The sequence below is a fragment of the Schistocerca piceifrons genome, chromosome X, assembly GCF_021461385.2.
Source record: "Schistocerca piceifrons isolate TAMUIC-IGC-003096 chromosome X, iqSchPice1.1, whole genome shotgun sequence".
Lineage (NCBI taxonomy): Eukaryota > Metazoa > Arthropoda > Insecta > Orthoptera > Acrididae > Schistocerca > Schistocerca piceifrons.
Genome location: NC_060149.1, coordinates 621,084,554 through 621,111,705, shown reverse-complemented (window position 1 = coordinate 621,111,705; position 27,152 = coordinate 621,084,554).

The following is a 27,152-nucleotide window of genomic DNA, read 5'->3' as shown; positions in this document are numbered from 1 at the left end:
GTCCTTGTGTTGACTGACCAAGTGCAACAAGCATGGGACTCAGTCCCACAAACTAACATCTGGCACCTGTACAAGACGATTCATGCACATTTGCATGCTTGCATTCAACATTCTGGCAGCTGCAACAGTTATTAATGTAACACCATTTCACATTAGCAGTGAATTATCTTGCACTTACCTGCGACCTTGCAATGTTAATTTTACCTAGAGAAATGTATTCCCGAAATTTCATTACTCTATATTAATTATTTTTTGGTGTGGCGATTTTTTCCCATCAGTGTACGTATAGCTCCATAGCATTATGACATGCACTGGAGTTAGTTGTGTAATGTATCTAAACAGCAATCTCAGTATGAACTTAAATACTGCTGTTGATAGTCTAGTATGGGCTTTATGTATAGACAAGCAATAACAATGATTTGAATTGCATGTAACCAGTATGCTACTTTCATCTACTCTTGTACAAAACTTAACTAACTATAATATGTTTTGATTCATACATATGTCTTACTGTAATGTTTTCTTATTTGTTATTAGCACTGAAGATAGCCACACAGTGAATGAAATCTAAATCTGCAACAAACATATTATTAGCGACTGATTGCTGTACATTTTTTCATCTGCAACTCCTTGTGTACCCTCTCTATTCAGCTCTACACATGTTCACAGCATTATCTTCACAAAAATTTTATTGTGGTTCTGTAGTATATCTTCTGATGATCATCAGTGATTAGGTGAATGTCTTGCTGTTATTCTCCATTATGTAACTATTTATTGCCTGTTAACCTGTTAATTAGACAGTTAATTCCGTGTGATGATTCAATTATGTCTGTTTTCCACGAAGATGAGTTTTCAGCTCCTCTGTGAATATCATCTCAGCTGTTTTGGTTTGCTTGCGTCGTAGTGATTTGTACAATATAATGCTGAATACTGCTCTGTTGCCTATTTCTCATCTTTTGCATTTGTTGACATGTCCGGTATCAATACAGTACTGAATAGTGTCGCCCAGTAATCTAAAGTCTCTACAATCGCTGTTGCTGTTAGTTGTTCTTATTCTTTTCAGAGACTTCGTGTTCAGTGCATTTATAAAAAGCCCTTGAGTGAAAAATATACTTCATTTGAAGCCCATCCTCCACTGGGAAATAACTCAGACACGTTTCCTGTTATCCTTCTGCCATTCTCATTTTATGCATATGTTGATACTTTTATATTTGCTCTTTGCCCTAATATCTCTCTCACTTTCTCTGAGTACCATTTCTATAAACACTACTACACTCCTGCCTTCTTCATTAGATGGTCCAAGGTACAAATGCTTAATAACATGAAAAATTCAGCTGCAAAACTGGTCCTATATAAACCAGTAAATTCAATAGTACACTTCTCAGCATTCTGTGTAGAACTTATTTAGGTTTCATTAGTCTTGCCGTATTTACCTACACAGCTGGTCACAGTATAACATTCTATGGATGAGAGTATGCACAAGTTTAACTTGATGATGAATTATATCAGAATATTTTAACGATCTGAAGATGGCTATAAGCCGAAACCGGTCATTAAGGGGAGTTGGAATGCCGGAAAATGGAAAAAATTCACATTTTCAGTTTTTAACCTTATAACTTAATTTGAAATTTTCTGCTTAAAATGGTGCAAAATTTGTTAAGAAATTCCAATTGGAAGTATTTTTATTTAATTTTTCAAAATTACATGTGCGCCCAGCAAAGTTACCCATCTTGTGATTTGTACACATTTAAATCTTCGCATTTCCGAAAACATTACATATAGAAGGCTGTGGATTTCACTCTTCAGTTGTAGAATCTTTGATCCTTCCATAGGTACCATTGTTTTTACGACTAGCTGTGTTTATTGTTCAGTTTTTGATCTGTGAGTGTTTGTTTTGAGCCTCGAGTTTAGTTTGTCGCTCATTTGGAGTTTGTTATCTGTCTTGTTTTGACTTTCAGTGGTGAGTGCGTAGTTTCTACGATGCCTAGGAGTGCATCATTATTTAAAAAGCGAAAGTTTCGCGGTAATAGATTTACAAATAACGTTTGTTCAAGTGATTCTGCTTCAGCACCTGTTGATGCTGGTGAAAGTTCTGACGTTTGTACAGCTGAGATGTGTGAAGGAGACACGCCCACCAGTGCATCAAAAAAGAAGTTATCAAACTGTGCAAGTGAAATTACAGATGAAGCTTCTAATGAACAATATGTTTTAGTCGACTTTCCTGTTTTTACTGAGTTTATGAAGAAATGTTTGTGTTGTAATCTTTGTGGAGGTTCTTTTGATATGAACATAACAAAATCTATAGGACTTTCCTGCAAAATTGCTATAGTTTGTGCCAGTTGTGAAAATGAGACCTGTTTTTGGAGCTCTAAAACATGCAGTAGCAATTTGTTTGAGAGTAATATCAGGCTAATGTATGCAATGAGAGCAATTGGTAAAGGACATACTGCTGCTCAAACATTTTGTGCCATAATGAATCTTCCACCTCCACCTGCTAAAATTGACAATTACACTGAAGTGATAGGAGATGCTGTTCAGTCTGTAGCAGATTTATCAATGAAAGCTGCTGCCAGTGAAGCAAAATATATAAATGAAGGAAACCCAGATATCCCTGTTGCTTTTGATGGAACCTGGCAGAAAAGGGGTCACACATCCAAAAATGCTGTTGCTACTGTTACTAGTGTGGACAGCGGTAAAGTTTTGGACTATGAAGTGCTCACTAAACATTGTTACCATTGTGCATCTGGTAAGATAGAAGCAGCTCACATATGTAGCAAGAATTATGAAGGTACGAGTGGAGGCATGGAGGCTGCCGCTGCTGTGAAAATGTTTAGCAGATCAGAAAAAGAACGGGGAGTATTTTACACAAAATTCCTTGGAGATGGGGACTCCAAGGCATACAAAAGTGTTACAGAATCCATGCCATATGTCAATAAGACAATAACTAAACTAGAATGTGTCGGTCATGTTCAGAAACGAATGGGCACTCGTCTAAGGAAACTGAAACAGAATCTGAAGGACAAAATTTTGTCAGATGGTAAAACCATTAGAGGTCGCCTGTCAGATAAAATTATAAATGAATTACAACAATACTATGGTATGGCAATAAGAAATAATGCAAATAATTTGCAGGAAATGAGACAAGCTGTATGGGCCACATATTTACATCGATCATCAACTGATGATAATCCTCAACATTTTGCTTGTCCAGATGGTCCTCAGTCATGGTGCAATTATAGAAAATCTCAAGCTACTGGGGATCCTTATCACCATAAAAATTATATTCCATTGGCTGTTATGGAAGTAATTAAACCAATATATAGAGACTTGGGGCATCCTGATCTTCTGCGAAAATGTCTTCATGGTTGTACCCAGAATCAAAACGAGTCGTTCAACAACCTCATTTGGACTCGTGTACCTAAGAATGTATTTGTTGGGATAAAAACATTGAAATGGGGAGTCAGTGATGCTGTTATTTCATTCAATGATGGTCATATGGGTAGGCTAAAGGTCATGGCAAGGCTCGGCATTGCTCCTGGTATCAACACCATCAGAGGTCTTCAGCTTCTGGACAGCGTGCGAGTAAGGAAGGCTCAGTATGCAGCTGAATTTAATACAAAAAAAGCAAGGGCAGCAAGGAGAAGAAAGCTTCTAGGTGAAGAAGAAGAACTAGAAGATGACCCTGATTACTCTGCTGGACACTTTTGATAATAGAATAAAAGGTATTTGTGAATTTTCATAATAAATTACTTTAATCGCATTTTCTGGCATTTGACATTTTTAGTGTTACATGTACCTTTATCTCATAAACCACTCAACCAACAACATTCAAATTTTCAGAAATGCTGCAAAACAGTTCAAAGAGGCCACTGAACTAGAATCATGACAAGAACTGGCTTATTCTCTGAACTAGGGAAGTTTATGTTATACTTTTTCCAATAAAAAATGGCTTAATGGTAAAAAATTCATAAATACTATACCAACAAAAAGAAAACATTGGTTCTAGTTCAGTGGGCTCACAATATATGCTGAAAACCTCTGCCAGAATTTCAAAGTTCTGAAGATAATAGTTCCAAAGAAAAAGGTACACAAAGTTAGCAAATTTAACATTGGCGAGATAGGGCATTCCAACTCCCCTTAAGTGTAAAGAAATCCATGTAATCAAGACAGACTTGTGAAAATAAAAGACAATAACTCGCCATATAGCTGTCACAGGAGCACATGTCTACGGGCATGTAACCGAAGGCTCCATCCAGCATGTTCATTGCATTCTCGACCGACATTTCGGACACGGAACGGTGATTTATGTTAGTGGAATTGACAGTAATTTGCAAGTGACAGAAGAACTGTTAATTTTGGTACAAATGAAAGACACGACAAGAGGGATTGACTTGCTGAAAACTGCTGAAGCCGTTGGCCTGAACAGGAACATGGTTGTGTCATTTACCAAATATGGAGCGCCAGCGATGCGAGGGGCACAAAATGACCTTGTAGCATTGTTGTGCAAAAAACTAAATAAATCAACAACTGATTTGTATGACACAATTTGTTTCGTAAATCAAGAAGGAGTTTGTGCTAAATTTGGAGGAGTGGAGCACATCATAAACTGATTGTCCAAAATAGTAAATTTACATAAGTCATAGGGGTTATTACACCATCAATTTCAACAGTTTTTGAAGGAAATGAACGAAGAGTATGGCGACGTTATTTACTACTGCAAAGTACGTTGGTTCAGTTGAGAAGTATGTCTGGAATGATTTTTTTCGATTTAGGACCTGCTGTTGTTCAATTTATAATACCACGACTCCCATGGATTGATCAGGTCTGAGGATATGAGTATGCTGGGGCTGTCTGAAGAAGAATATTTGGACCGAGGACGCTGGAGGAGGCTGATTGATGAGGCCAAAGACCGACCACGGTTTGTGTGGGCAACGCAGTAAGTAAGTAAGTTGTTCAATTTATGAACAAAAAAGGAAAGCAGGAACCAAAATTAGTAGACCCAAACTGGATTGTAGACGTCGCAGTTTTAGTTGACTTGACTGCACACTTCAACGGCCTCAGTAAGACACTGCAAGGCGAGAAGTAACTAATATCTGATTTAACGTGAATAGCGGATGCATTTAAAAAGAAAATCACATTGTGGAAAGGACAGCTTCTGACAAAGAACACTGCTCATTTCTCTGATGTTAAAGAAAATGTTAATTTTGAACAATTCACCTCGGTGTTGGAAGAAATACAGGAACAGTTTCAAATCGTTTTCAGGACATTGTCAACCTCACGTCTGTTCTCGAGGCATTTTCGCGACCATCTACCATATCAGCTGAAAATGCCCCTTCCATTTACAGATGGAACTGAGCGATCTGCAGAGTAATTCCCGTCTAAAAGACATATTACTTTATGTGGAAACTGTCCATGAGTTCTATGAAGGTTTTCCTGGCGAAGAGTTTCCATGTTTCCATAATTAGGCTGTCAAAGTGATATCCACGTTTGGACTAACATAGGTGCGTGAAAGGCTTCTTCAATAATGAAACTAAGTCACGAATGGTAACATGAGTGACAAAAATCTACAAAACTGCCTGCGCCTGTCCATGTGCTGATAGATTGTACCAGATATAAATTTTATTATGTCTTCAGTGACCGTAAATAATTAAATAATGATGAAAATGTTGTTTTGTTTGTGATATATTTTGTTGAGTACTGTAACTATGGCAGTTTTGCTAGAGATGTTCTAGACAGTAACGTTTGTTTCTTCTACACACACACACACACACACACACACACACACACACACACGAACACTATGCAGACCGACGAGAGATATCCAAATGCATGCAGGAACTCCGCATGCGTGCAGAGTTCTTAGCTGCCCCTGTTCTACCCTTAAACTACACTTAACGGCCAAAAAGAAAAAAAACACCACGAAGGAATTATCCAAATGGGGTGTAAATCAGTAGCTGTGATGTGCATGTACAGACGAACGAATGATTCCCATTGCAAAAAAAATTGGATGATTTATACAAGAGAAAAAGTTTCACAAATTGAGCAAGTTAATAACACACTGATCCACCTCTTGCTCTTCTGCAAGCAGTTATTCGGCTTGGCATTGATTAATAGAGTTGTTGGGTGTTCTCCTCAGGGATATCGTGCCAAATTCTGTCCCATTGGCGAGTTAGATACTCAAAACCTGCGGCTGGTTGGAGGGCCCTACCCATAATACTACAAATTCTTTCAATAGGGGGCAGATTTAGTGACCTTTCTGGCCAATATAGGGTTCTGTAAGCACAAAGATAAGCAGTAGACACTCTAACTATGTGCAGGCGAGCATTATCTTGCTGAAATGTAAGTCCAGGATTAAGGGCAGAAAAAAAAATCGTCAACGTAACGTACCGCTGTGCTGCAATGGTGCCGTCGATAGCAACGAAAAGAGTCCACCTACTCAAAGAAAAGGCACACCAGATCATTTCACGTGCTTGTCGGACTGTACATCGGGCTATAGACAGGCTGGTATCCTACCACAGTCTGTGACGTTTCCAGATATGTCTCTGGCCTGGAATCTCATTGACTGGAGTAGAATTGTCTTCAGTGATGAGTCCTACTTGGAGCTGAGTCCCAATGACCCACAAAGACGTGTCTGGTGTCGCCACAGACAGTGGTAGGATACCAGCCTGACTGTCAACAGTCATACTGCGAGACAATCAGGAGTGATGGTCTGAGGATGTAACTTGGAGAGGAAGCCTTAGGATGCCATTGAGAGTCATGTAGAGTTGCATAATTATAAGTTAAAGATAAGATTCCATTGCTGCTGTAAGGCCTAGAAGTTTCAGCAATACTAGACAGTCTGTAACAAGTGTTACGGAAATGACAAAGCAGCGGAGGAGCATAATCATTAGTTTAAGGTATTGAAGAATGCCAAATGCTAGCTGTGGGTCCCTTTCGGGAAATGTGTCCAACATGGAATTGCTATAGACAAATGTTCATTGTGATGTGTGTATATGAATGGAGGCTGGGTAAACAGTAATAGATTCTGCTGTGGTAGGCATGAAGAGAGCCTACATGTGAAGGAGGGATTAGCAGGAGTGAGTATCTGGCCTTCAGTCTGCCACCAACAGCTGCAGATGTTCTAAGTGTTGTTTGGAAATACCAAGACTCTGAGCAGAACACACACTCTAATAGCTTGGAATTAGACAAGGAATATTGATGCAATAAGTTTAAGGGTTATATGTGAGTCCAAGAAAGGCAAGCAATAACTGTAATTACAAGCATAACTGGACTCTACATCATAAATGTTTAAGCAACATAAGAACAAACAATGCTGTCATACAAGATAGACTTAATATCTGATAATGACATTGCACAGTAAGCATTATCACAAGTTACAAAGCATATTAAATTATTATTAAATATGCTATGATGATAAGTGTCTACATTAAGTGTGTCATACCAGAAAGTACTCCACACATGTACTTATAAAGCAGTACATAGTTATTTGTATATTAAATTAATTTAGTTTTTAACCTTGTTGACAGTATTTGATTGAAAGTGTAATAAATGCACATCCTTGTCTATGTAAGTCAGATATCTATATATAAAGGAACAGTAATTAGTGTCAGTAGACATGGTATCAAATAATCTTTCATGTAACATCTGTAAGTTAATTGTAGAATTATTAGTGCAGGAATGGTGGTCCAATTACATTTATATATACATTTATAACATTTCTAGTTCATTTTCATTCCATTTCAACTGCTCATAATGTAACAAAGTATTGTAAGAAGTGCATTATGTGGTGAAGAGCTACTTGAGCTCTCATTAGCTAAAGTTTGATGATGTTGGTGGACATAGTGGTGGGAGATGTAGTCTAGTAAGCTGCTGGAAAATGCAAGAGGGAGGTTATATTATGGCTGTTGGACATGGAGGGCTGGTTTGGTTTTTTTATGTAATAGTGGATGTTCAGTTATGACCATCAGAGACATGTTTCTTACTATCAGGAATGCAGCCAAATGATAGATTCTGAACACAGATTTGTCACTGTGACTTCGGCTGTCGAATCATGAAAAAATATTTCATTATAAATGGTCTTTAGTTTACACATCTGAGCATGGTGTTAAGAGAACTGGTGTACAAATGCACTTAGTAATCTGAGCATTTTAAGTGGAAACTATCATCACTTAAGTGCTGCTAGTTAACTTGAAAATGGGATATTTGTACTAGATGAACTAAATCTGGAGTGTAGCATAAATTATTCACCTGATTTCAAATGTTTAATAATCTTTGGCTCTCATTATGTTTCTGCCCCCAACAATTTGACTGCAGGGTCACCAGTACAGCAGATCGACTAGCCATTACCATATAAGGATGTAAACCAGACAGTTTGCAGCTTGACCTCAAGATATCTAAGAGCCAAATTTTAATGAACAGAGTCATTCGTTAGCCCAAGGAAGGTATGTCACAAATGGGGTATTTTTCATTTAGGATGGGGACTTAATTTCATTGAGTTCTGAATTTACAAGCAAGAATCAGTGATCCAGGTCCTGACAGGTGTAGGAAATTAGCATGGGGGCTCCAAACTTAGAGATATTCAGCAGCAGTAGTATGCAAAGTGAATAGCAATTTGAAGCCATGCATGAGGGAAGAAGAGAGAGACACGAAGGTGTGCTGAATGTATGTTATCGGCTTCAACATCAGAAATAAACAGTGCAGACACCAGCTGCAACTATGAGAGGTGCACTGTTGGCATCAGCAGCAGATCCAGCCATTGACAGCTACTTTACTTTTGGGCAACAACAGCACGGCAGAGGCAGTCGTCACAGCACAAAAGATAATTTCTGGTGATGAAAGTGTCAATTTGTGTAGCTTTGTAGGTCTATCATCAGGAACGTAAGATGTCATGTTCAAACAGTCACTGTACAAATGCAGTTCGGCGAGTAATAGTCAGTCGCATAGCCTGAAGTCAGTGTGGAAATGTTTAGATTTTAAAGGTCCAATTACTAACATGATGAGCGTTCACAGCTTAGTATGGAGAAAATGAAAACTGATTTTTCAAATGAAATTTCGACTGTTAGAACTCAGATCTCAACTGTTAAAACTGAACTAAATCCAAAGATAGATGATGGCAACACTAAATTAAAAAATGAACTAGGAGCTGAAGTGGGCAAAATTAAAATGGATGCAGGGAGTGTGATTGAAGGGAAGATGACTGAAATTAGAACCAAAATGGGAAAAATTACAAATGAAGTGTACCACATGAATGAGGAAATAAATGATGTTAAAAATTCAATGGATCTAAACATGGAAAAGATTCACAATGTATTGGGGGGTGATGTAGATAACTGTTTCTTGTGGCAGAATGCCACTCCTGAATGTGTCTAAAAAACCTGAACACTGAAAGAGTCATTGGAAAATATAAGCAGGGGTTTGGAGGAGATGAGCTAGAAATTAGACATGTCAGTGACAGGTCAGACCACAACCATAATAAATGTACCATGGGGTAGATCAGGAATTTCATTATGTTTTGCTAACAATGGAAAGGAGCATGTGATAGATTTTCTTGTCACATGTAAAGACAGCTTCACACTGGGAATGTCTGATCAGACAAAAATAGAACTGATGAAAAGCAGTCAGAAGGAGATGGGCAAATTCATGATTTGTTTACCAGTTACAGGGCATTTGAAAGATGGTTTGTAAATAAATTTTGGAGTGAGGCACAACAAATGAGACTCCAAAATGATTTCTTGAATGGGTTGAGTTACAGAGATGGTGGTATGATGAGAGAATTTTGTGTACATGGGGCCCATAACTTGACCACTAGGCATTTCAAGTGAACTTACAATGCTCAAGCAACAATTGCAAGAATTGCTGCAGTGAGGCCTGGTACATAGCCCAACAAACTCTATGTACAAATTCTGAGTTTTTGGAGAAATTGGAACAAGTGCTGAAATTTAAACTGCAGAGTTTGAGCAGCAGGCAAGAGAACAGAAACCACAACAGAAATTTTTACAAACACAAAACAAATCAATCCAATCAATTTCACAGGAACAGCAACAATAATGGAAGCAGTTATGAAAGAGGGAATATCCAGGACAGAAATTTCAGAAATCATGACAGGGAACAAAGGTTTGAAGGAGAAGCACTGTAAGGACAACATAACCACGACAGGAGATTGGAAAAATAGATTTTTCCACATCTCAGGTTCAGAAATGGCAATGAAAATCAGTGTGGACAAGGAAAAGATGGGCAGCGAATCTGAAGTTATATAGGGAATTAGAAAGCAGATATGAAATTATGTGAATGGAGACTGTAAAGTAAGCAAGAAAATATGGAGAAACTAGGAGCAGAGTAACAGTAAGGGAAGAGAAATATATGGTGCAAGTATATTAGATGACAAGGAAATGTGAATAAAAGATTTATTTGATTCAGGGGAAGAAGATTCTAATAGTAGGAAACTTCTGGACAAAAAATTCAGTCTCAGATATGAGACCATAACCAAGCAAAAACTTAGCAGAGATTCAATGTAATGTGATCTCAACTGACACAAAATCCAATATCAGTAATCACTATGATGTAGGTAGTAATTCAGGAAATGTAATGATGGATGTTGAAGCAGATAATATAGTGATTCATATGTTGTATCAACGGATATGGAGAGGGTTGAATGTACATCAGCAGATATAATTGATTCATTGGCAAAGAAAAGACTTTGACGTCATTCTGAAGACCTAAGGAGAACAAAATCAAAGTACCTCATCTGTGCAAATTGCATTTTCAAATTAACAAGAGAAATAATCCAATGAACCCCACACTCCACAAACAACCAGATAAATGCAAGCTGCTCAGTGTATGGACTCTGAAATATGAAACTAACACCTTACACTATTGCAAACATGACACTTACATCTTACAACTGCACACAAATGGAATGTATGTATGACATTCTGGGGAGTTCGGCCACCTGGTGCAAATCTCTTTATTTGGCACCACTTTGGTGACCCGAGTATCAATTATGATGAAATGATGATGAGGACAACACACACACCCAGTCTTGAGCTGTGAGAATCCCCTAGCTGGCCAGGAGTCAGCAATGTTAAATGTAAGACCACAAGCTGTAGACTTCAAACAGCACAGTCAGTGTAGAATGACAGATGGAATGATCAGAAATTCAGAGTTCCATCTGTTCTCTGCTCTCAGCCCAATCTCCATTGGAGGGGCAACAGCATGCTTGTAGCCAGTGTTGACAAATGTGAAAGTGCCTTGCAGCATGAAAAGAGAGAGGAATGCTGCAAATGTTTCTGTGCTTTGGTGTACAAATATGCAAGAACAATTTATTACATTTGTATCAAGTTTGAATGGTCTTTTACTATTGGTTGATGTAGAATACACAGTGTCTAGTAGGGAAGGCAAAACACAAGATTGGAAGAACAGAAATACTGTTAATGTGAAATTTCTCACATTTCATGGGAATGGAAAGGCAGGATGCTTATTGACATCCATACTGAATAAATACTTGCTACATCTTAAGTGGCCACTTGGGAACTATGACACTTCTGTGGCCACACATAAGGATTAATGCATGGAAGCTACAACTTCAGAATATGTTGAGCAGCCTTGGAACACCACAGAATGACACCCAACTTGAGGTAAGTTTTTCTACAGCAACTCATCAGTAAACCATTGATGTCCCAGAATCTGCCTGCTTACATGACAACCTTTCAGCCACTACCCAACGGTTTGTTTGCCTGCTTTCAGTATAAAATAAATGTAACTAAACTGATACAGAGTCATGAAGTGATCTGTACTATCCTATTACAGGTTTTATTTTTATTTTGATCTCTTGACTATAGCTACAGCAACAAGATTCAGTGCACTCAACACCCATGTCAGATCTTAATGTGATAAACATGCCTCACACAGTGGCAGCCCACTGACCCCGTTCCACGTGCTGGAAGCCCCATCTTGTTCCAAGGCACCTATCAGAGTGGTTTTGGTTGTCCCCTAGCTGTTTCCTGTTTTATACTGCATGCACACCTTAGGTGCCCTTAATACAAAGCAGAATGCCACCGATGTTCTCATAAACTGCATATTGTAAGGACTTGTTAAATTGTCAAAGTATGGCAGGTTCCAAGTGACATCCTTCATCAAATCAGATTGTAATACTACAGACAGTGATTGTGTAGTAGTGCCTAGGAAGTCACTGTTACATGTAGAATTACAGGAAATGACAGTGCCGCTTTCCTTTGATACTGGTGCATCACTCTCAGTGATAAATCAATCCACAGACAGGATGAGCAAAATAAATCTGACCCAGAAAGTACTTCATACACCTTAAGTCAGGCATCCCAACTTATATCATCTGTACTGGATGCAGAAGATTTATATCAATTCCCTATCTTAAGGTGCAAGAAATATTTTCTGGGCCATTTGTCTTTTACCACTATGTCTTTCAGTATTCGTGCTCCACCATGTGCACTCAAGATTTTGAACATAGAGATGTCATGAGGTTCCATTGTTATGCCAAGTGTAACTTTCAGTCAGATAAAAAGAAGTTACTTGAACACTGCTTTTCCTGCTGGTAGCAGACCCAGTTGTGGAAAACATTTCCGTACTGAATGCACACTCGACAATTGGGTTTTCTGTTTAACATTCTGTGCACTCTATTCAACCTTCATTGCCACATGAAACAACAGGCAATATCCTCTCTCAGTTTGCACCATTGTTTGAACCAAGATTAAGGAAGACTGAACTTTTATGCCCACACAGTGTTGAAACCTTCAGCAGGGCTGCTATTCTTTCAGTATGTCACTTTCTGATAGCATCCAGAGATGAATTTAAGACAGAATTGGACAGATTGGAACAGTAACAAGTGCTTTGCCCCATCCTTTTAGGCAATGGGCAACCCTTGGACTTTCTTCATTTGTGTATGAGTTTTCAATTTCTGTTTAATACACAAGCAGAAGTAGATTCATACCCCTAACTATGCCCTGAGCAATTCTCATCTAAATTGTCGGGGGTTCAACTTTTTTCCAAACTTCATCTTTTGGCCTCTATCAGTACAATAGATTGTAATTCAATGTCCCTAGTGCACCAGCCTATTTCAGAGATTTTTGGAACAGCTCATTACAGGCATCCCTTACTTTGTAAACAACTTGGAAGACATTTTGGCCACAGATGTACTAACACAGAAAATTTATGTAATTTGCATCTCGTTTTCATGGCACTCACAAATAAAGGCTTGGTGTGATTTTTTTTTTGCCATGTACCAGAATTTTGGATAAGTTCTCAACAAAAAGTGCCTTTGACATATGCAAAAGTACATTGCTGCAATACACAGAATGCTAGTCCCAAGGTCTGTAAAAGACTCTCATGTGTTTTTAGACAAGGGTAAAAATGCAAAAGTACATTGCTGCAATACACAGAATGCTAGTCCCCAGGTCTGTAAAATACTCTCATGTGTTTTTAGACAAGGTTAACTATTATACTTGGTGTACCCTGCTGGAAGCTTCTATCGCCTACCTGCTGAATCAGCTGTGCCAATAGTGAGTTCCTTTCCATTGGTCAAATATTTGTCTGAAGGCATTACAGAGCTTGAAATCATGTTTTTAGTCTGTGCTCTCTTTAATAATGTTCCAGCCCAATTACCACTAATTCTGCCTATGGATGCCTCACCGTGTGGTGTTGGGGCCACCTTGTCTCATAAGCTTGCCAATGGCACTGAAAAACCTAAAGTGCTTGTGTCAGGAAAATTAAATCAGGCCCATAAACTTTATTCTCAAATTGAAAAAAAGGCTTTGGCTATCTTCTATGGTGTGCCCAAATTTCATATATTTTTGTATGCCAAAAGTTCCATTTAGATACAGATCACAAGCCTTTATTATCACTGCTTGGATCCAAAGCTTAGCTCCCAGAACACAATGCTCATCAAATGCATTGGTGGGTCTTGTATTTATTAAACTATTAGCATTCTGTATACTACCATCTGTCCACCCAACATTGAAATGCATGTGTCTTGCCTAACTTCCCATGAGCCCATTTCCTGACTTTGACATGCATGAATCACTCTGTTTCCTGACAGACACCCAAATACAGCAATCCTTGGAAGCCTTTCCAATAAATTGTGGAGATGTTGCAGCTGCTGGAAGTGAAATACACAAGATGAGAACACCACCTTTTGAATTGTGGTACTACAGATGAATGAATTTTAGGTTGGTACACTAGATGACTAATAATGAAGTACTGAATTGACTTGGGAAGAATAAAAATTTATGACATAACTTGACTGAAAGAAGCAATCAGCTGACAGAACACGTCCTGTAACATCAACGAATAGGTAATTCAGTACGCAGCTCTGAGCGTGTGCAACAGTTACTCTGACTCAAGAAAAAGACATTTTCAGATCCCTGATGGGGACATGTGCTTTTTAGTGCTTCTTTATAATGTCAGCCATAATTGAAAATGCTGCTGCATGTGAAATCAGATCTGTGATTCATTTTCTAAATGCAAAGAAAGTTAAACCAAAGTAAATTCATTGGCAAATCTGCGAGGTTTACGGAAAAAATGCTATGAGTGATTCAATGGTTAGAAGATGGGTCAGACTGTTCAATAAAGGATGTGATCAAGTGCACAATGAAGAATGAAGTGGATGCCCACATGTCTGTTACTGATGATCTAGTTCACACAATTGAAGAGAAGATTAAGCACAATCGTAAGTTTACACTTAGTGCCCTTGCTATGGAAGCTCCGCAAATCTCACGATCACTAATTCATGAAATTGTTACTGAAACACTGAAATTTCGAAAACTTTTCTCACATTGGGTACCCAAAATTCTTACTGAACAACACAAAAACCAGCGGATGGGCAGTGCACTTCATTTTTTGACATGCTACAATGAAGAAGGCGATGGTTTTCTTTCTCGGATAGTCATGGGGAATGAAACTTGGGTATCGTACGACACCCCTGAAACAAAACAGCAATCAATGGAATGGAGGCATACTTCATCCCCAATGAAGGTGAAGCCTAAGCAAATCTTGACAGCTCGAAAAGTCATGTGCACCATTTTTTGGGACAGAAAAGGCATTTTGCTGATGGACTTCTTACCTCAAGGCCAAACAATCAATGCACATGGCTACTGTGAGACCATTAAGAAATTGCACTGCGTGGTGGCATTTTCAATTACGGCTGACATTATAAAAAAGCACTACAAAGCACACATCGGCACCAGTGATCTGAAAATGAGGTACATGTCTTCTTCTTGAGTCAGAGTAACTGCTGTGCATGCTCGGAACTGCGATCATAGCACTGCTGTGGATAGAAATAGGAAAAGAACTTACTTTGTGGATGATCCTCATAGTTATTTAGAGATGAAGGAATTTGCATGGCATAGACCAATATGGAGAGTTGCATTAACCAGTCTCAGGACTCATGATCATAACAACAACCAATAACTGAAACAAAATCATTTGTTGACAAGTGATGGACAGTCATTCTGCCTCACAAGGTAAATCAGGGAATCTCCAAGTTACAAGAACTCATCCCCTTAAAACTTAGTTGGGATCACTCAAAACAGTACTACAACAACCACTTAAATGGTTACCCAGACACATCTTAGCTTTGTTTTCTTGCACACTGCAAGTAACTTTTTTTTATTGAGATTATTACATATTTCCAATCTATCCATTACAGAGATTTTATCATTACATATTAGTTTTGGTACTTTCAGGATTACATACTTCAAACCACTTTTTAAGATAAGGGAAGTTCCCATAATTCTGTATTAGCTTGTTAGAGAAGCTGTTTCTCCTTTGCAATGATCCCCATCACCCACCCACAAAAGGATGATAGAGCATTTATTTGAACACAGTTATTACAAATGTGATAATTCAGACAGAACTTATAACAAAGTACTTCAACATGTTGCTTTCACTTTCTATTTTCTATATGTGAAAAATTCATATCTCCCTATAGTAGTGAGATAACATGTATAAAGTTCATTTCCTCCTTGTCATAAAATTATATATCTCCAAAAGGTAGGCATTCTGATAAGCCATTCTGACTGACTATATATGAAGGGGTACCCAAAAAAAAACCTGGAACAACATTGCTGTGGGCGGAGCTTGTGTAGTACACATTTCTGCAACTAGGTGCTTACGGAGCAACTCATTGCCAGTTCAGTGCTGTCTATGTTGTTGATCTGGCTTGTTCTATTCATCTATAGTTATTGTTTTGCTAGTGCTGTTGTGTTCTTGCATTGTTTTTTATGATGGCAGGTCTAAGTGAACAACGTGCAGCTGTGAAATTTTATTTTCTACTCAGTAAACATGCTGCTGAAGCTGTTTTAATGTTGGAAACAGCTTACCAAGATGGCACTATGTAAAAACTCAAATGTGTGAGTGGTTTACTCAATTTAAAAATTGCACCATATTGACTGGTGACAAACTTCATCCTGGACATCCATTAACTGGCCAAATTGACAAAAACACTGAAAAGCTTCGAGAGCTTGTGCTCACAGACCATTGGCGGACAACTGCTCAACTGTCAGAGACTAGTGGGTTACCTTGGAGCTTGGTTCAGTAAATATGTCACAGACAGGAGACTGGTTCTGTCACCACAACAATGACTCTGCACATACAGCCATCTCTGTTACACAATTTTTGGCTAAAAATGACGTGGTTCCCCTGCCCCACACACTTTACTTGCCTGACCTGGCTCCATGCAACTTTTTCTTATTTCCACACAAATGGAAAAGGGCATGAAAGGTCACCAATTTGACAAAATTGAAGAAGTCAAGAAAAAAATGAGGGAGAGGAGCTGTCAGCCATTTCAAAAGATGAGTACAAAAAATGTTTCGAATCGTGGAAACACAAGTGGGAAAAAAGCATTAGTTTTAATGGAGATTATTTTGAAGGGGATAATGTTTTTGTAAAAAAAATTGAAAATATATAAAGTGTTTAAAAGATAATTCCATTTTTTGGGGTACCCGTCATATGTTTTCTACTTTTATGTATCTAACTGCTACACCTTCTTAGATATTTCTTCTAGCAGATTATTTTCTCTGGCATAGCAACATGATACATGTATGCTGCATTCACACAGCACTCCATTACACACTTTTTATTATACTTTACATATTTTGTATTGAGCAATACTCAAGTCTTACCAGAGGCTGAAAGGATGCTGCTATACTGCCTGACATCATCTTGCAGTCTGATTCAGATTCTGCTCTACAGTGGTGTTTCAAAATGTGAGGGAACACACACAATATTACACAAAGTTATCACTCCATCTGTTTCAAAGGGAATATCTGTACTTGAAGAAGGGGCTGTCATAGACCAACAGCCATTGTTGAGTGGATACGAAAATCACGACTGAAACAAAATCACTGAATAATTATACAATTTATACAGCTGTGAGGCATAAAACCATTAGTGAAAGAAGTGGATAAATTAATTAAAGAAATGAGGTATATCAGTGATTAATGAACTGTGGATTAAATAAATGTATTTAACAATCATAATTTATCAGTCATTGATAACATGCATGCTGGTCCCCAGCAATTTCAGTGAGAATGTGGGACATAGTGATACCAATGTTTTGGAATTTCTGGTCACAAAATTTTACATCAGTACTGAATCAGCTCATGCCATTATTATAAAAGTCACTTCAGACTGTGGGTATGGTATATTTTCTCTGACCAAGAATGTGTGTCAGTCACCATCCTCCACCCTTATGAATTGACAAATTTTGGAGCACTGTCAAAGAGGTACAAAAAAGGAGTAGTGTTCAGTACAGTCGAATGTTGGTGAAAAAGTTGAAGCGATTAACCATATCACATAAGAATGTGATCTGGGCTGTTAGACTTCTGTCTAGATTTATTCTTCTCCTTCACTGCAACAATCACCCTCATACTACAGCTACAACTATTGAAATGGTTCAGAGACTGAAATTTGAGATCCCACAGGATCCCTTATAAACTTCTCATCTTGTTCCTTTCATTAACCATGTGTGGGCCCCTGAAATATGCTTTGAGAGGACAATATCTTGTATCTGACAGTGTTTCGGATTCCTACCAAGCTGCAGTATCAATCTGGGATCTGCAATACTACCACTAGCAAGCAGCCACAGTTCCTCATGAATCTGAAGATGGCATAAGCCCTGTATACACTGACAGAGTTCTGCACTTATACACAGGTTTGGTAACATTCTGCCACTTGCTAGCTTTTGCTTGAAACTTTTACACTGTGCCATCTCTTTATTCATTCTGGACTGTTATTGTATGCTTACATGATTAATGGAAAATCTCATATAAAGATGTGAAACAAATACTAACAAAGAGATAGAGGGGCTGGCCAGTACTTACCTCAGCTCAGTACAGCCAATAGATACACATAAAACAGAACCGAAAATTTACGTTCCTAGCTTTCGGAACAAATTTTTCTTCATCGGGGAGGAGAGAGGGGAAAGAAAGGGAAGAAGGGAAAGGAGATTCAGTTACTCACAACCCAGGTTATGAAGCAACAGGGAAAGGAAAATAGGGAGGGTAACAAGGATGGAGGCATGGTTGTCAGAGGGCTTCCTCTGACAACCATGCCTCCATCCTTGTTACCCTCCCTATTTTCCTTTCCCTGTTGCTTCATAACCTGGGTTGTGAGTAACTGAATCTCCTTTCCCTTCTTCCCTTTCTTTCCCCTCTCTCCTCCCCGATGAAGAAACATTTGTTCCGAAAGCTAGGAACGTAAATTTTCGGTTCTGTTTTATGTGTATCTATTGGCTGTACTGAGCTGAGGTAAGTACTGGCCAGCCCCTCTATCTCTTTATTGTATGCTTACAGCATGTTGCTGCATTCTGGGCTCTGTTTCTAGCCAGCCATTAATGATGTGAACTTAGTCATCTACAATGACTCAAAACTGCCATTTGTTCCTTTGATTGCTGCATCAGTGTGTGCTGAAAGATATGAACTTTTTACTACTGACACCAAGAAAGATAGTAAACAATAATTTGAGAGTGATCTCAAGGTCACAATGGATGGTGCATTTTAGATTGAAGACAAAATCAAAAATGTTTTTTTGGTGGAACATAAAGACTGGTGAAACATTGGGAGACATGTATTGAAAATAGCATGGTTATGTCAAGAAATATCACACTTTTAGTATTTCAAATTGACATATGCATCTCATAAAGAAATGTATACTGATTTGCTCTTCTCTCAATTTCATACAGCTCTCACACACCACCTTTGTTGAAATGGTGTTATTGTTCCTTTTATTTGAACACAAAGTCTGGTTACAAGTTCTGTACATGTAAACAGCTCAGAACACAACATACAAAGCTCACTGATGGCAGATATTCAAGAAATTAGCACTATGAAATACTACAAGAGTATTAAATAAGCCAAAGTACATTGTAGCACTATGATAATTTCAGTCATACGTGAACCCCAGACTGAGACCATGTTTGCAGTGTATGTTAGCAACAGGAAGGAAATTGTCATGTATCTGGTAACCATACAGACATACTACTAGAGTGACCTGCTGTCACTGTGTGAGCCACTTCATCCTATTCGAGACATGGGTTCATGCCATAAGACACGACATGATGATAGTGGGTGTAACTCCATCCGACAGCTGTGCACTTCCTGCAGAATGCAAATTTATGGCACCGTTGGTTGTGGAAATGAGTGACAGTCTTGCTCTCTGAGCAGATAACATAATCACTAGGAACAGTAACCCATTTCCTCATAAAGTTGTGACTGTAGATCATACTCATCAAATTTTGAATTTATGTTGACGTGTGTCCTGCTGCATGCAAAACTTTTATAATACCATGTCAGAAGAGCTGAAAGTATGTGCTACATTTACATGCTCAAGGCCACAGAAGTGATAACACCTGTGGGAAACACAAATGACAAATTTGACACCTGTCCAGCTGTACAAGACTCAACTTATGCCACACCACTGGTGATGTCGCTGGAATATCAAATGCTGGGAAAAAATTAGATTTTCTATTGTTTGAAGCATTCTTGTGGAATGAGTGAAGAGCACCTCATAGTCTGTTTGGACTAGATGATGTACCTAAAATTTTTTTTCATTAAATTATCAGACTTGCTTTAGAGACAGACAGGTAGGAACAGGGAATTTCCATCCTTCCTTTTAATGTTTTTCAGTAAAGCCATAGCTGATTTCCTGATTAGTTTATGCCAACATGAAACCACCCTCAGAATTCCATCTCTAATAATCTCACTGTTAATGAAACATTCAGTCCTGATCTGAATAGACAAGTCATTCATACGTGTATTTTCTTACTTCTCACACTAAAGAGTCAACATTAGTTTTGCTGAGTACGGCCAATATACACACAGTGACAATAACAATCATCAATCACTCTGATGAATGCATTGAACTGCAAAATTAAATACATCTGTAGTATTGCAAGGAGACAGCAATAGTGTCCATTACTCACCTTCTGAAAGCAAACTTACTGCCAACACATATGCTTAAAAATATAAAAAGGTGTTATCTAGCTTTCAGAACTGTTAGTGCCATGGGAGGCTATCATCAGGATTTTGCCAGACATATGGGTTAAAGGTAGGAAGCAGAATGTAGGTATCTTCTTAACTGCATAAAAGCCTTCTGGAAGGCTGCAGCCTACATAAAACTTCATGCTTTTTGCAAAACTGATTTAATGGGTGATCTACCTGAGCCATGTGCAATCTGAATTTGCCATAGTATGTAACTTTCTCCAGGTATGATTGTAATTCCTTGAGATTTTAGGGGGCAGCCAGATTATCCATAGCATCAAGATGCTTTAACATTGGCTTCACTTACTCTAGGTTAGGAAAAAAACATATTTATTCAGATAACAGCATATCTCATTCAGCTGGGGTCTATCAGACTGTTCGTAGATTTTTAAGAGTTTGCTCTCTCATGGCCCAGTAATGAGATAGTGTCATCCAGATAATTTACAGATCAAGGAATTCCCTAGATGAGTTTTTCCAAGCATCTCTGAAATATGTCTGGTGCACTTGTGACAGGAAAAGGTTATCTGTTACAAGTATATAGTCGATATGGTGTATCTATTACTAGGAGTTTCTGAGTTTCTATACCTAGTGGTGGCTATTTATGTATCCATTAAGTCTATTATGGAAAAGAACTGGCCCGCAGCTAGTTTTACCAACAACTCCTCTGGCCTTGGATTAGGGCAGGGGTCAACCTTATTTCAGGTATTGATAATAGCTTTAATGTTACACAAATACACAGAAGTCCTGTAGATTTCTTAATAACTATTGTAGGAAATGCTTATTGAGTATATATAATGGGTTTAATAACCCTCATTTCTTGTAAACTGTTCAGTTCCACCTTTACCTGTTTGCACATGGCAAAAAAGACAAGAGGAGCTCTGCAAAACTGCAGCAGAGCCAAGGATAGTGATATGTGAGATGAAAACTTTTTTCCCAATCCAGGTAGGTTCAGACAATTTCTTATATGCTTGAAACAATGTTTCTAAGTGGTTCAACAGTAGGGTATGAGAGATGAGATTTAAATTTTCATTAATTTGAAAATCTCACAAAAAGAAAGCATCAAGACCAAAAATTGTAGTTGCGATAGGTGAAGCTAGTACTAAATATGTTAGTACTCTACACAAGCTGTCATAGCTTGCACTGTTTATCTGGGCTTTGAGTGGTATAGTTTGTTCACCATATGAAACCACTTGCCACTTTGCTGGCTGAAGTGGTGGAGATGCCTGGTGCCAGCATGTGCCCATATTGATAAAAGATTAGTAAGTGATACTGCAACATTCTTATTGACCTGGAACTCCACTTTGCTGGCATTGATGTTCAGCATAATGGTTAACTGGCTGGAAGCTCCATAGACTATGTTGCATAATGGTTTGATGTCATGAACCAGCGTGTTGGATTTGGACATTGCTTTGTAGTGGCCCATAGATGTGGCAACCATGTGTTCTCTCTTCTTGCACTCATATCATACTGCATTCCAGTGTGGACAGTATTTACAGCTGCACTTGTTATAAGAGCCCCTACTCTACTTGTACAATGTCACACTGTATTGTTTACCCTCAACTGGGCCTATTTTTAATGTAGTGAAGTGATGACACTTAATTGAAACTGTATTTGCTGAATGGTATTCATGTGTACTAGATGCTTTTTATAGTGACTTCCTACAGACCATAAGAGAGTTTTGTAACAACTACTTCTCTATTAACTATTCTGTAGCTACACATTGTTGCCTTATTGCTACATCATCATATGTCCACTCTGGAGGATGAACAGTATCCATCTGTTGGTTGTTGAAGAGACATTATTGAATATTAGCCACTTCAACATTATTGTAAATGCTCTTTGTGTACCTTAAGCTATCTCAAACAATTGAGCAACGTTTATAACATTACTAAAACTTTGATCTGCTTTGTTTATTGCTTTTGTATGCACTTCATGATCTGCTGCTAAATGCAGCAACCCATCTCAGATAAGAGAGTCTACATGTAATATTTCTTAAGCCTGACTTCTGGTTTTGAAAATATATTCACACACAATTGTATCAAACAATAGTGTCATCTGAATTCAAAAAATGCTGCCAGAGAACTGGAATATTCAACCTGACCACCGCTGCTTTACAGCCAGGAGTGGGGCAGCTGGTTAGGACAATTAAAACGCATATGGCAAAGATGGTGCAAACTCAGTCTCCAATAGAAGTTGTACTGAGCTTCCCATAAACTGCTTCAGGAAGGAAGGAAGATTATGTTTTAGTGTCCTGTCAAAATTGATATCATTAGAGATGGCAATGGTTTTAGTCTAGCAGACAGGTGCTGGTATCATTCCCTGTTGTCCTTGCTGTAGCCAAACACAGAGCCCAGAACCCACTGTCAACAGTGTAATACCATGCAGGCTCCCACGTATGGGCTCACATTTGGCCACACCATAGGATGGAATACATTGTCATGGTTTGCAGGGAGCATCAATTATTTGAAGTTACAACCAGCCTAAACCAGTTGCTTTGACATTACAAAGGGCTGCAACCACCACACTACAGCATCACACCTTCTAACAGCTGCACAGGCCCTGTGACTGCTCCAAACCTGGCTTCTCCACATTCATTGCTCCAACCTCCACCTATACAGCAATATGACGTCCAACCTTGTGTCCAGCCACCACCACAACTTCAACCCCTAAGATGTGCATCAATGGAAGTGGAGCCATAACTACAGCATGTAATGAATCTTGTATGCACCCCAAAAAGACAGGCAAACTTGTGGAGACAGACCACAGAGCTGACTCCCCAGAAAACTTGTTGCCCATGCTACTACCTTTAAATGAGGCAGATTTCACCACCCCATTATTCCACTCATGCTAGCAGAGGCACAGGCTGGTTCACCAGTATTAACAGTATCCCTTGGGCATCAGGGAAAGCACCAGCTGGACCAAAAACAAAAAAAAAAAAAATGGTTCAAATGGCTCTGAGCACTATGGGACTCAACATCTGAGGTCATCAGTCTCCTAGAACTTAGAACTACTTAAACCTAACCAACGTAAGGACATCACACACATCCATGCCCGAGGCAGGATTCGAACCTGCGACCATAGCGGTCATGCGGTTCCAGGCTGAAGCAGCTAGAACCGCACGGCCACACCGGGCTGGCCCAGCTGGACCATACGCAGCCCTATGTGCCAGTTAAATCTACATCTACATGATTACTCTGCAGGTCACATTTAAGAGCCTGGCAGAGGGCTCATCGAACGACCTTCAAGCTATTTCTCTACCATTGTACTCTTGAACAGTGAATGGGGAAAACAAACATTTAAACCTTTCCATATGAGTTCTGTCTTATACAATTATGATGACCATTTCTCCTTACATAGATGAGTGGCAACAAGTTTCTACATTCAGAGGAGAATTTTGGTAATTGATATTTTGTAAGAGGTCCTGCTGTAATGGAAAATGCCTTTGCGTGATAATTGCCAGCCCAATTTGCGTATCTTATCCATGACATTCTCTCCCCTAATTTATGATAATACAAAATGAGTTGCCCATCTTTGAAATTCTTTGATGTTCTCCATTAACCCTATCTGATATGAATCCTAATCCATGCAGTAATACTCCAGATGAGGACACACAAGCATAGTGTAGGCAGTCTCTTTAGTAGACCTGTTGCATTTTCTAATTGTTCTGCCAGTGAATTGCAGTCTTTCATTATCTTTCCCCTGGTATTATCTATGAGATTGTTCCAATTTAAGTTATTCATAATTTTAATACCCAATACTTAGTTGAACTCGCAATCTTTAAGTTTCTGTGATTTATCGTGTAACCAAAATTTAGAGTATTCCTTTTGGTACTCATGTGGATGAATTCACACATATCATTATTTAGAGTCAATTCTCACTTTTTGCACCATGTAGATATCATGTCAGAATCATTTTGCGATTGATTTGGTCTGCTGACTTTACAAGATGGTAAATACAAGCATCATCTGCAAAGAGTCTAGGAGTGCTGCTCAGATTGCCCCCCTAAATCATTTATGCAGATCATGAAGAGCACAGAGCCTATAACACTTCCTTAAGGATTTCCAGATGTTACTTCTGTTTTACTCAGTAACGTTCAACCAGTTACCAGAAACTGTGACCTTTCTAACAGTAAGTTCAAATCCAGGTGCACAACTGAGGTGATGCTGCATAGGCACATGATGTAGGTACAAGTTGCTTGGGAGGAACAGTGTCAAAATCCTTCTGGAAATCTAAAACTATGGAGTCAAATTGACACCCCCTGTCAATAGCACTCATTACTTCATGAGAATACAGAGCTATTTGCATTTCAGAAGAACAATATTTTCTGAATTAGTGTTGGCTATTTATCAACAAATCATTTTCTTGTAGATAATTCATAGTGTTCAAACACATTATATGTTCCAAAACCCTACTGCAAATCAACATTAGTAATATGGGTCTGTAATTCAGTTGATTACTCATTAATTCATTCATTCATTTACTGAGCATCCATTTTATCATATACAATGATATAGGAGTTGTCATGTTACATTATATGAGTTTGTAATCATACAGTAAATTAATAACATAGGCCTACAATGGTAAAACATATATAAATATATATCTCATGCAGTGTATAGTAGATAATAACAAAACAAACAATAATTAATTATTTATAGTGCATACTATTTCATACATTTGTTTTTCAGATATGACTTATCATTATCATCGACCACTCGAGTAGAGAATAACAGAACAAACAACAATTAATTAATTATAGTGTGTACAGGCAGACTATTTTCATACATCTGTAAAAATATGAATTATCATTATCATTGACCACTATGTCACTATGTTCTGAAAATCCATGTACTCTGTAACACTGTAAAAACATTCTCTTAATAACATTTTTAAGCTCATTTTTAAAAATGTAAAACTTTTCTATCTTTTTGATGCTTAAGGGAAGAGCACTAAAAAGGATTTTGGGGTGATATATTGCTCTTTTGTGATATTGGGCTGTTTTGTGTGTTTCTCTGTGGAAATCATTCCTGTGTCTTGTTGGGTAGTCTTTGGCTCTCACTATTTAAAGAAGAAAATTGGGGGTGAGATTTGAAAAAGCAGATACTTTCATAGATATATAAAGATGAAAGATACATTATTTGAAAGTTTTTGAAAATTTCCCTGCAAGGTTCTCTTGGTGCAGCCCCTTTCCTTTCTTGAGTACAAGTGTAACCTGTGCAACTTTCCAGTTTTTAGGTATGGATGTAGTAGGCAGTTGTATATGATTGCTATGTATGAAGCTTTTGCATCAGCATACTCTACATCTACATCTACATTGATAGTCTGCAAATCAAATTTAAGTGCCTGGCAGAGGGTTCATCGAACCAGCTTCACAATTCACTATTATTGCAATTTTGTATAGCGTGCAGAAAGAATGAACACCTATATCTTTCCGTACGAGCTCTCATTTCCCTTATTTTATTGTGGTGATCATTCCTCCCTATGTAGGTCGGTGTCAACAAAATATTGTCGCATTTGGAGGAGAAAGTTGGTGATTGGAATTTCGTGAGAAGATTCCGTCGCAACGAAAAACGCCTTTCTTTTAATGATTTCCAGCCCAAATCCTGTATCATTTCTGTGACACTCTCTCCCATATTTCGTGATAAAACAAAACATGCTGCCTTTCTTTGAACTTTTTTGATGTACTCCGTCAGTCCTATCTGGTAAAGATCCCACAGCGCACAGCAGTATTCTAAAATAGGATGGACAAGTGTAGTGTAGGCAGTCTCCTTAGTAGGTCTGTTACATTTTCTAAGTGACCTGCCAATAAAACGCAGCCTTTGGTTAGCCTTTCCCACAACATTTTCTATGTGTTCTTTCCAATTTAAGTTGTTTGTAATTGTAATACCTAGGTAATTAGTTGAATTTACAGCTTATAGACTACACTGATTTATCGTGTAACCGAAGTTTAACGACGTTCTTTTAGCACTCATGTGGATGACCTCACACTTTTCGTTATTTAGGGTCAACTGCCACTTTTCGCACCATTCAGATATTTTTTCTAAATCGTTTTGCAGTTTGTTTTGATCTTCTGATGATTTTATTAGTCGATAAACGACAGCGTCATCTGCAAACAATCGAAAACGGCTGCTCAGATTGTCTCCCAAATCGTTTATATAGATAAGAAACAGAAAAGTGCCTATGGCACTACCTTGGAGAATGCCTGAAATCACTTCTGCTTTACTCGATGACTTTCCATCAGTTACTGCGAACTGTGACCTTTCTGGCAGGAAATCGCAAATCCAGTCACGTAACTAAGATGATATTCCATAAGCATGCAATTTCACTGTGAGCCGCTTGTACAGTATAGTGTCAAAAGCCTTCCGGATATCCAGGAATACGGAATCGATCTGAAATCCCTTGTCAATAGCACTCAGCACTTCATGTGAATAAAGAGCTAGTCGTGTTTCACAGAAACAATGTTCTCTAAATCCATGTTGACTGTGTGTCAATAGACCGTTTCCTTCGAGGTAATTCATAATTTTCGAATACAATATATGTTCTAAAATCCTGTTGCATATTAACGTTAATGATATGGGCCTGTAATTTAGTGGATTAGTCCTACTACCTTTCTTGAATAGCCTATTGGTGTGACCTGTGCAACTTTCC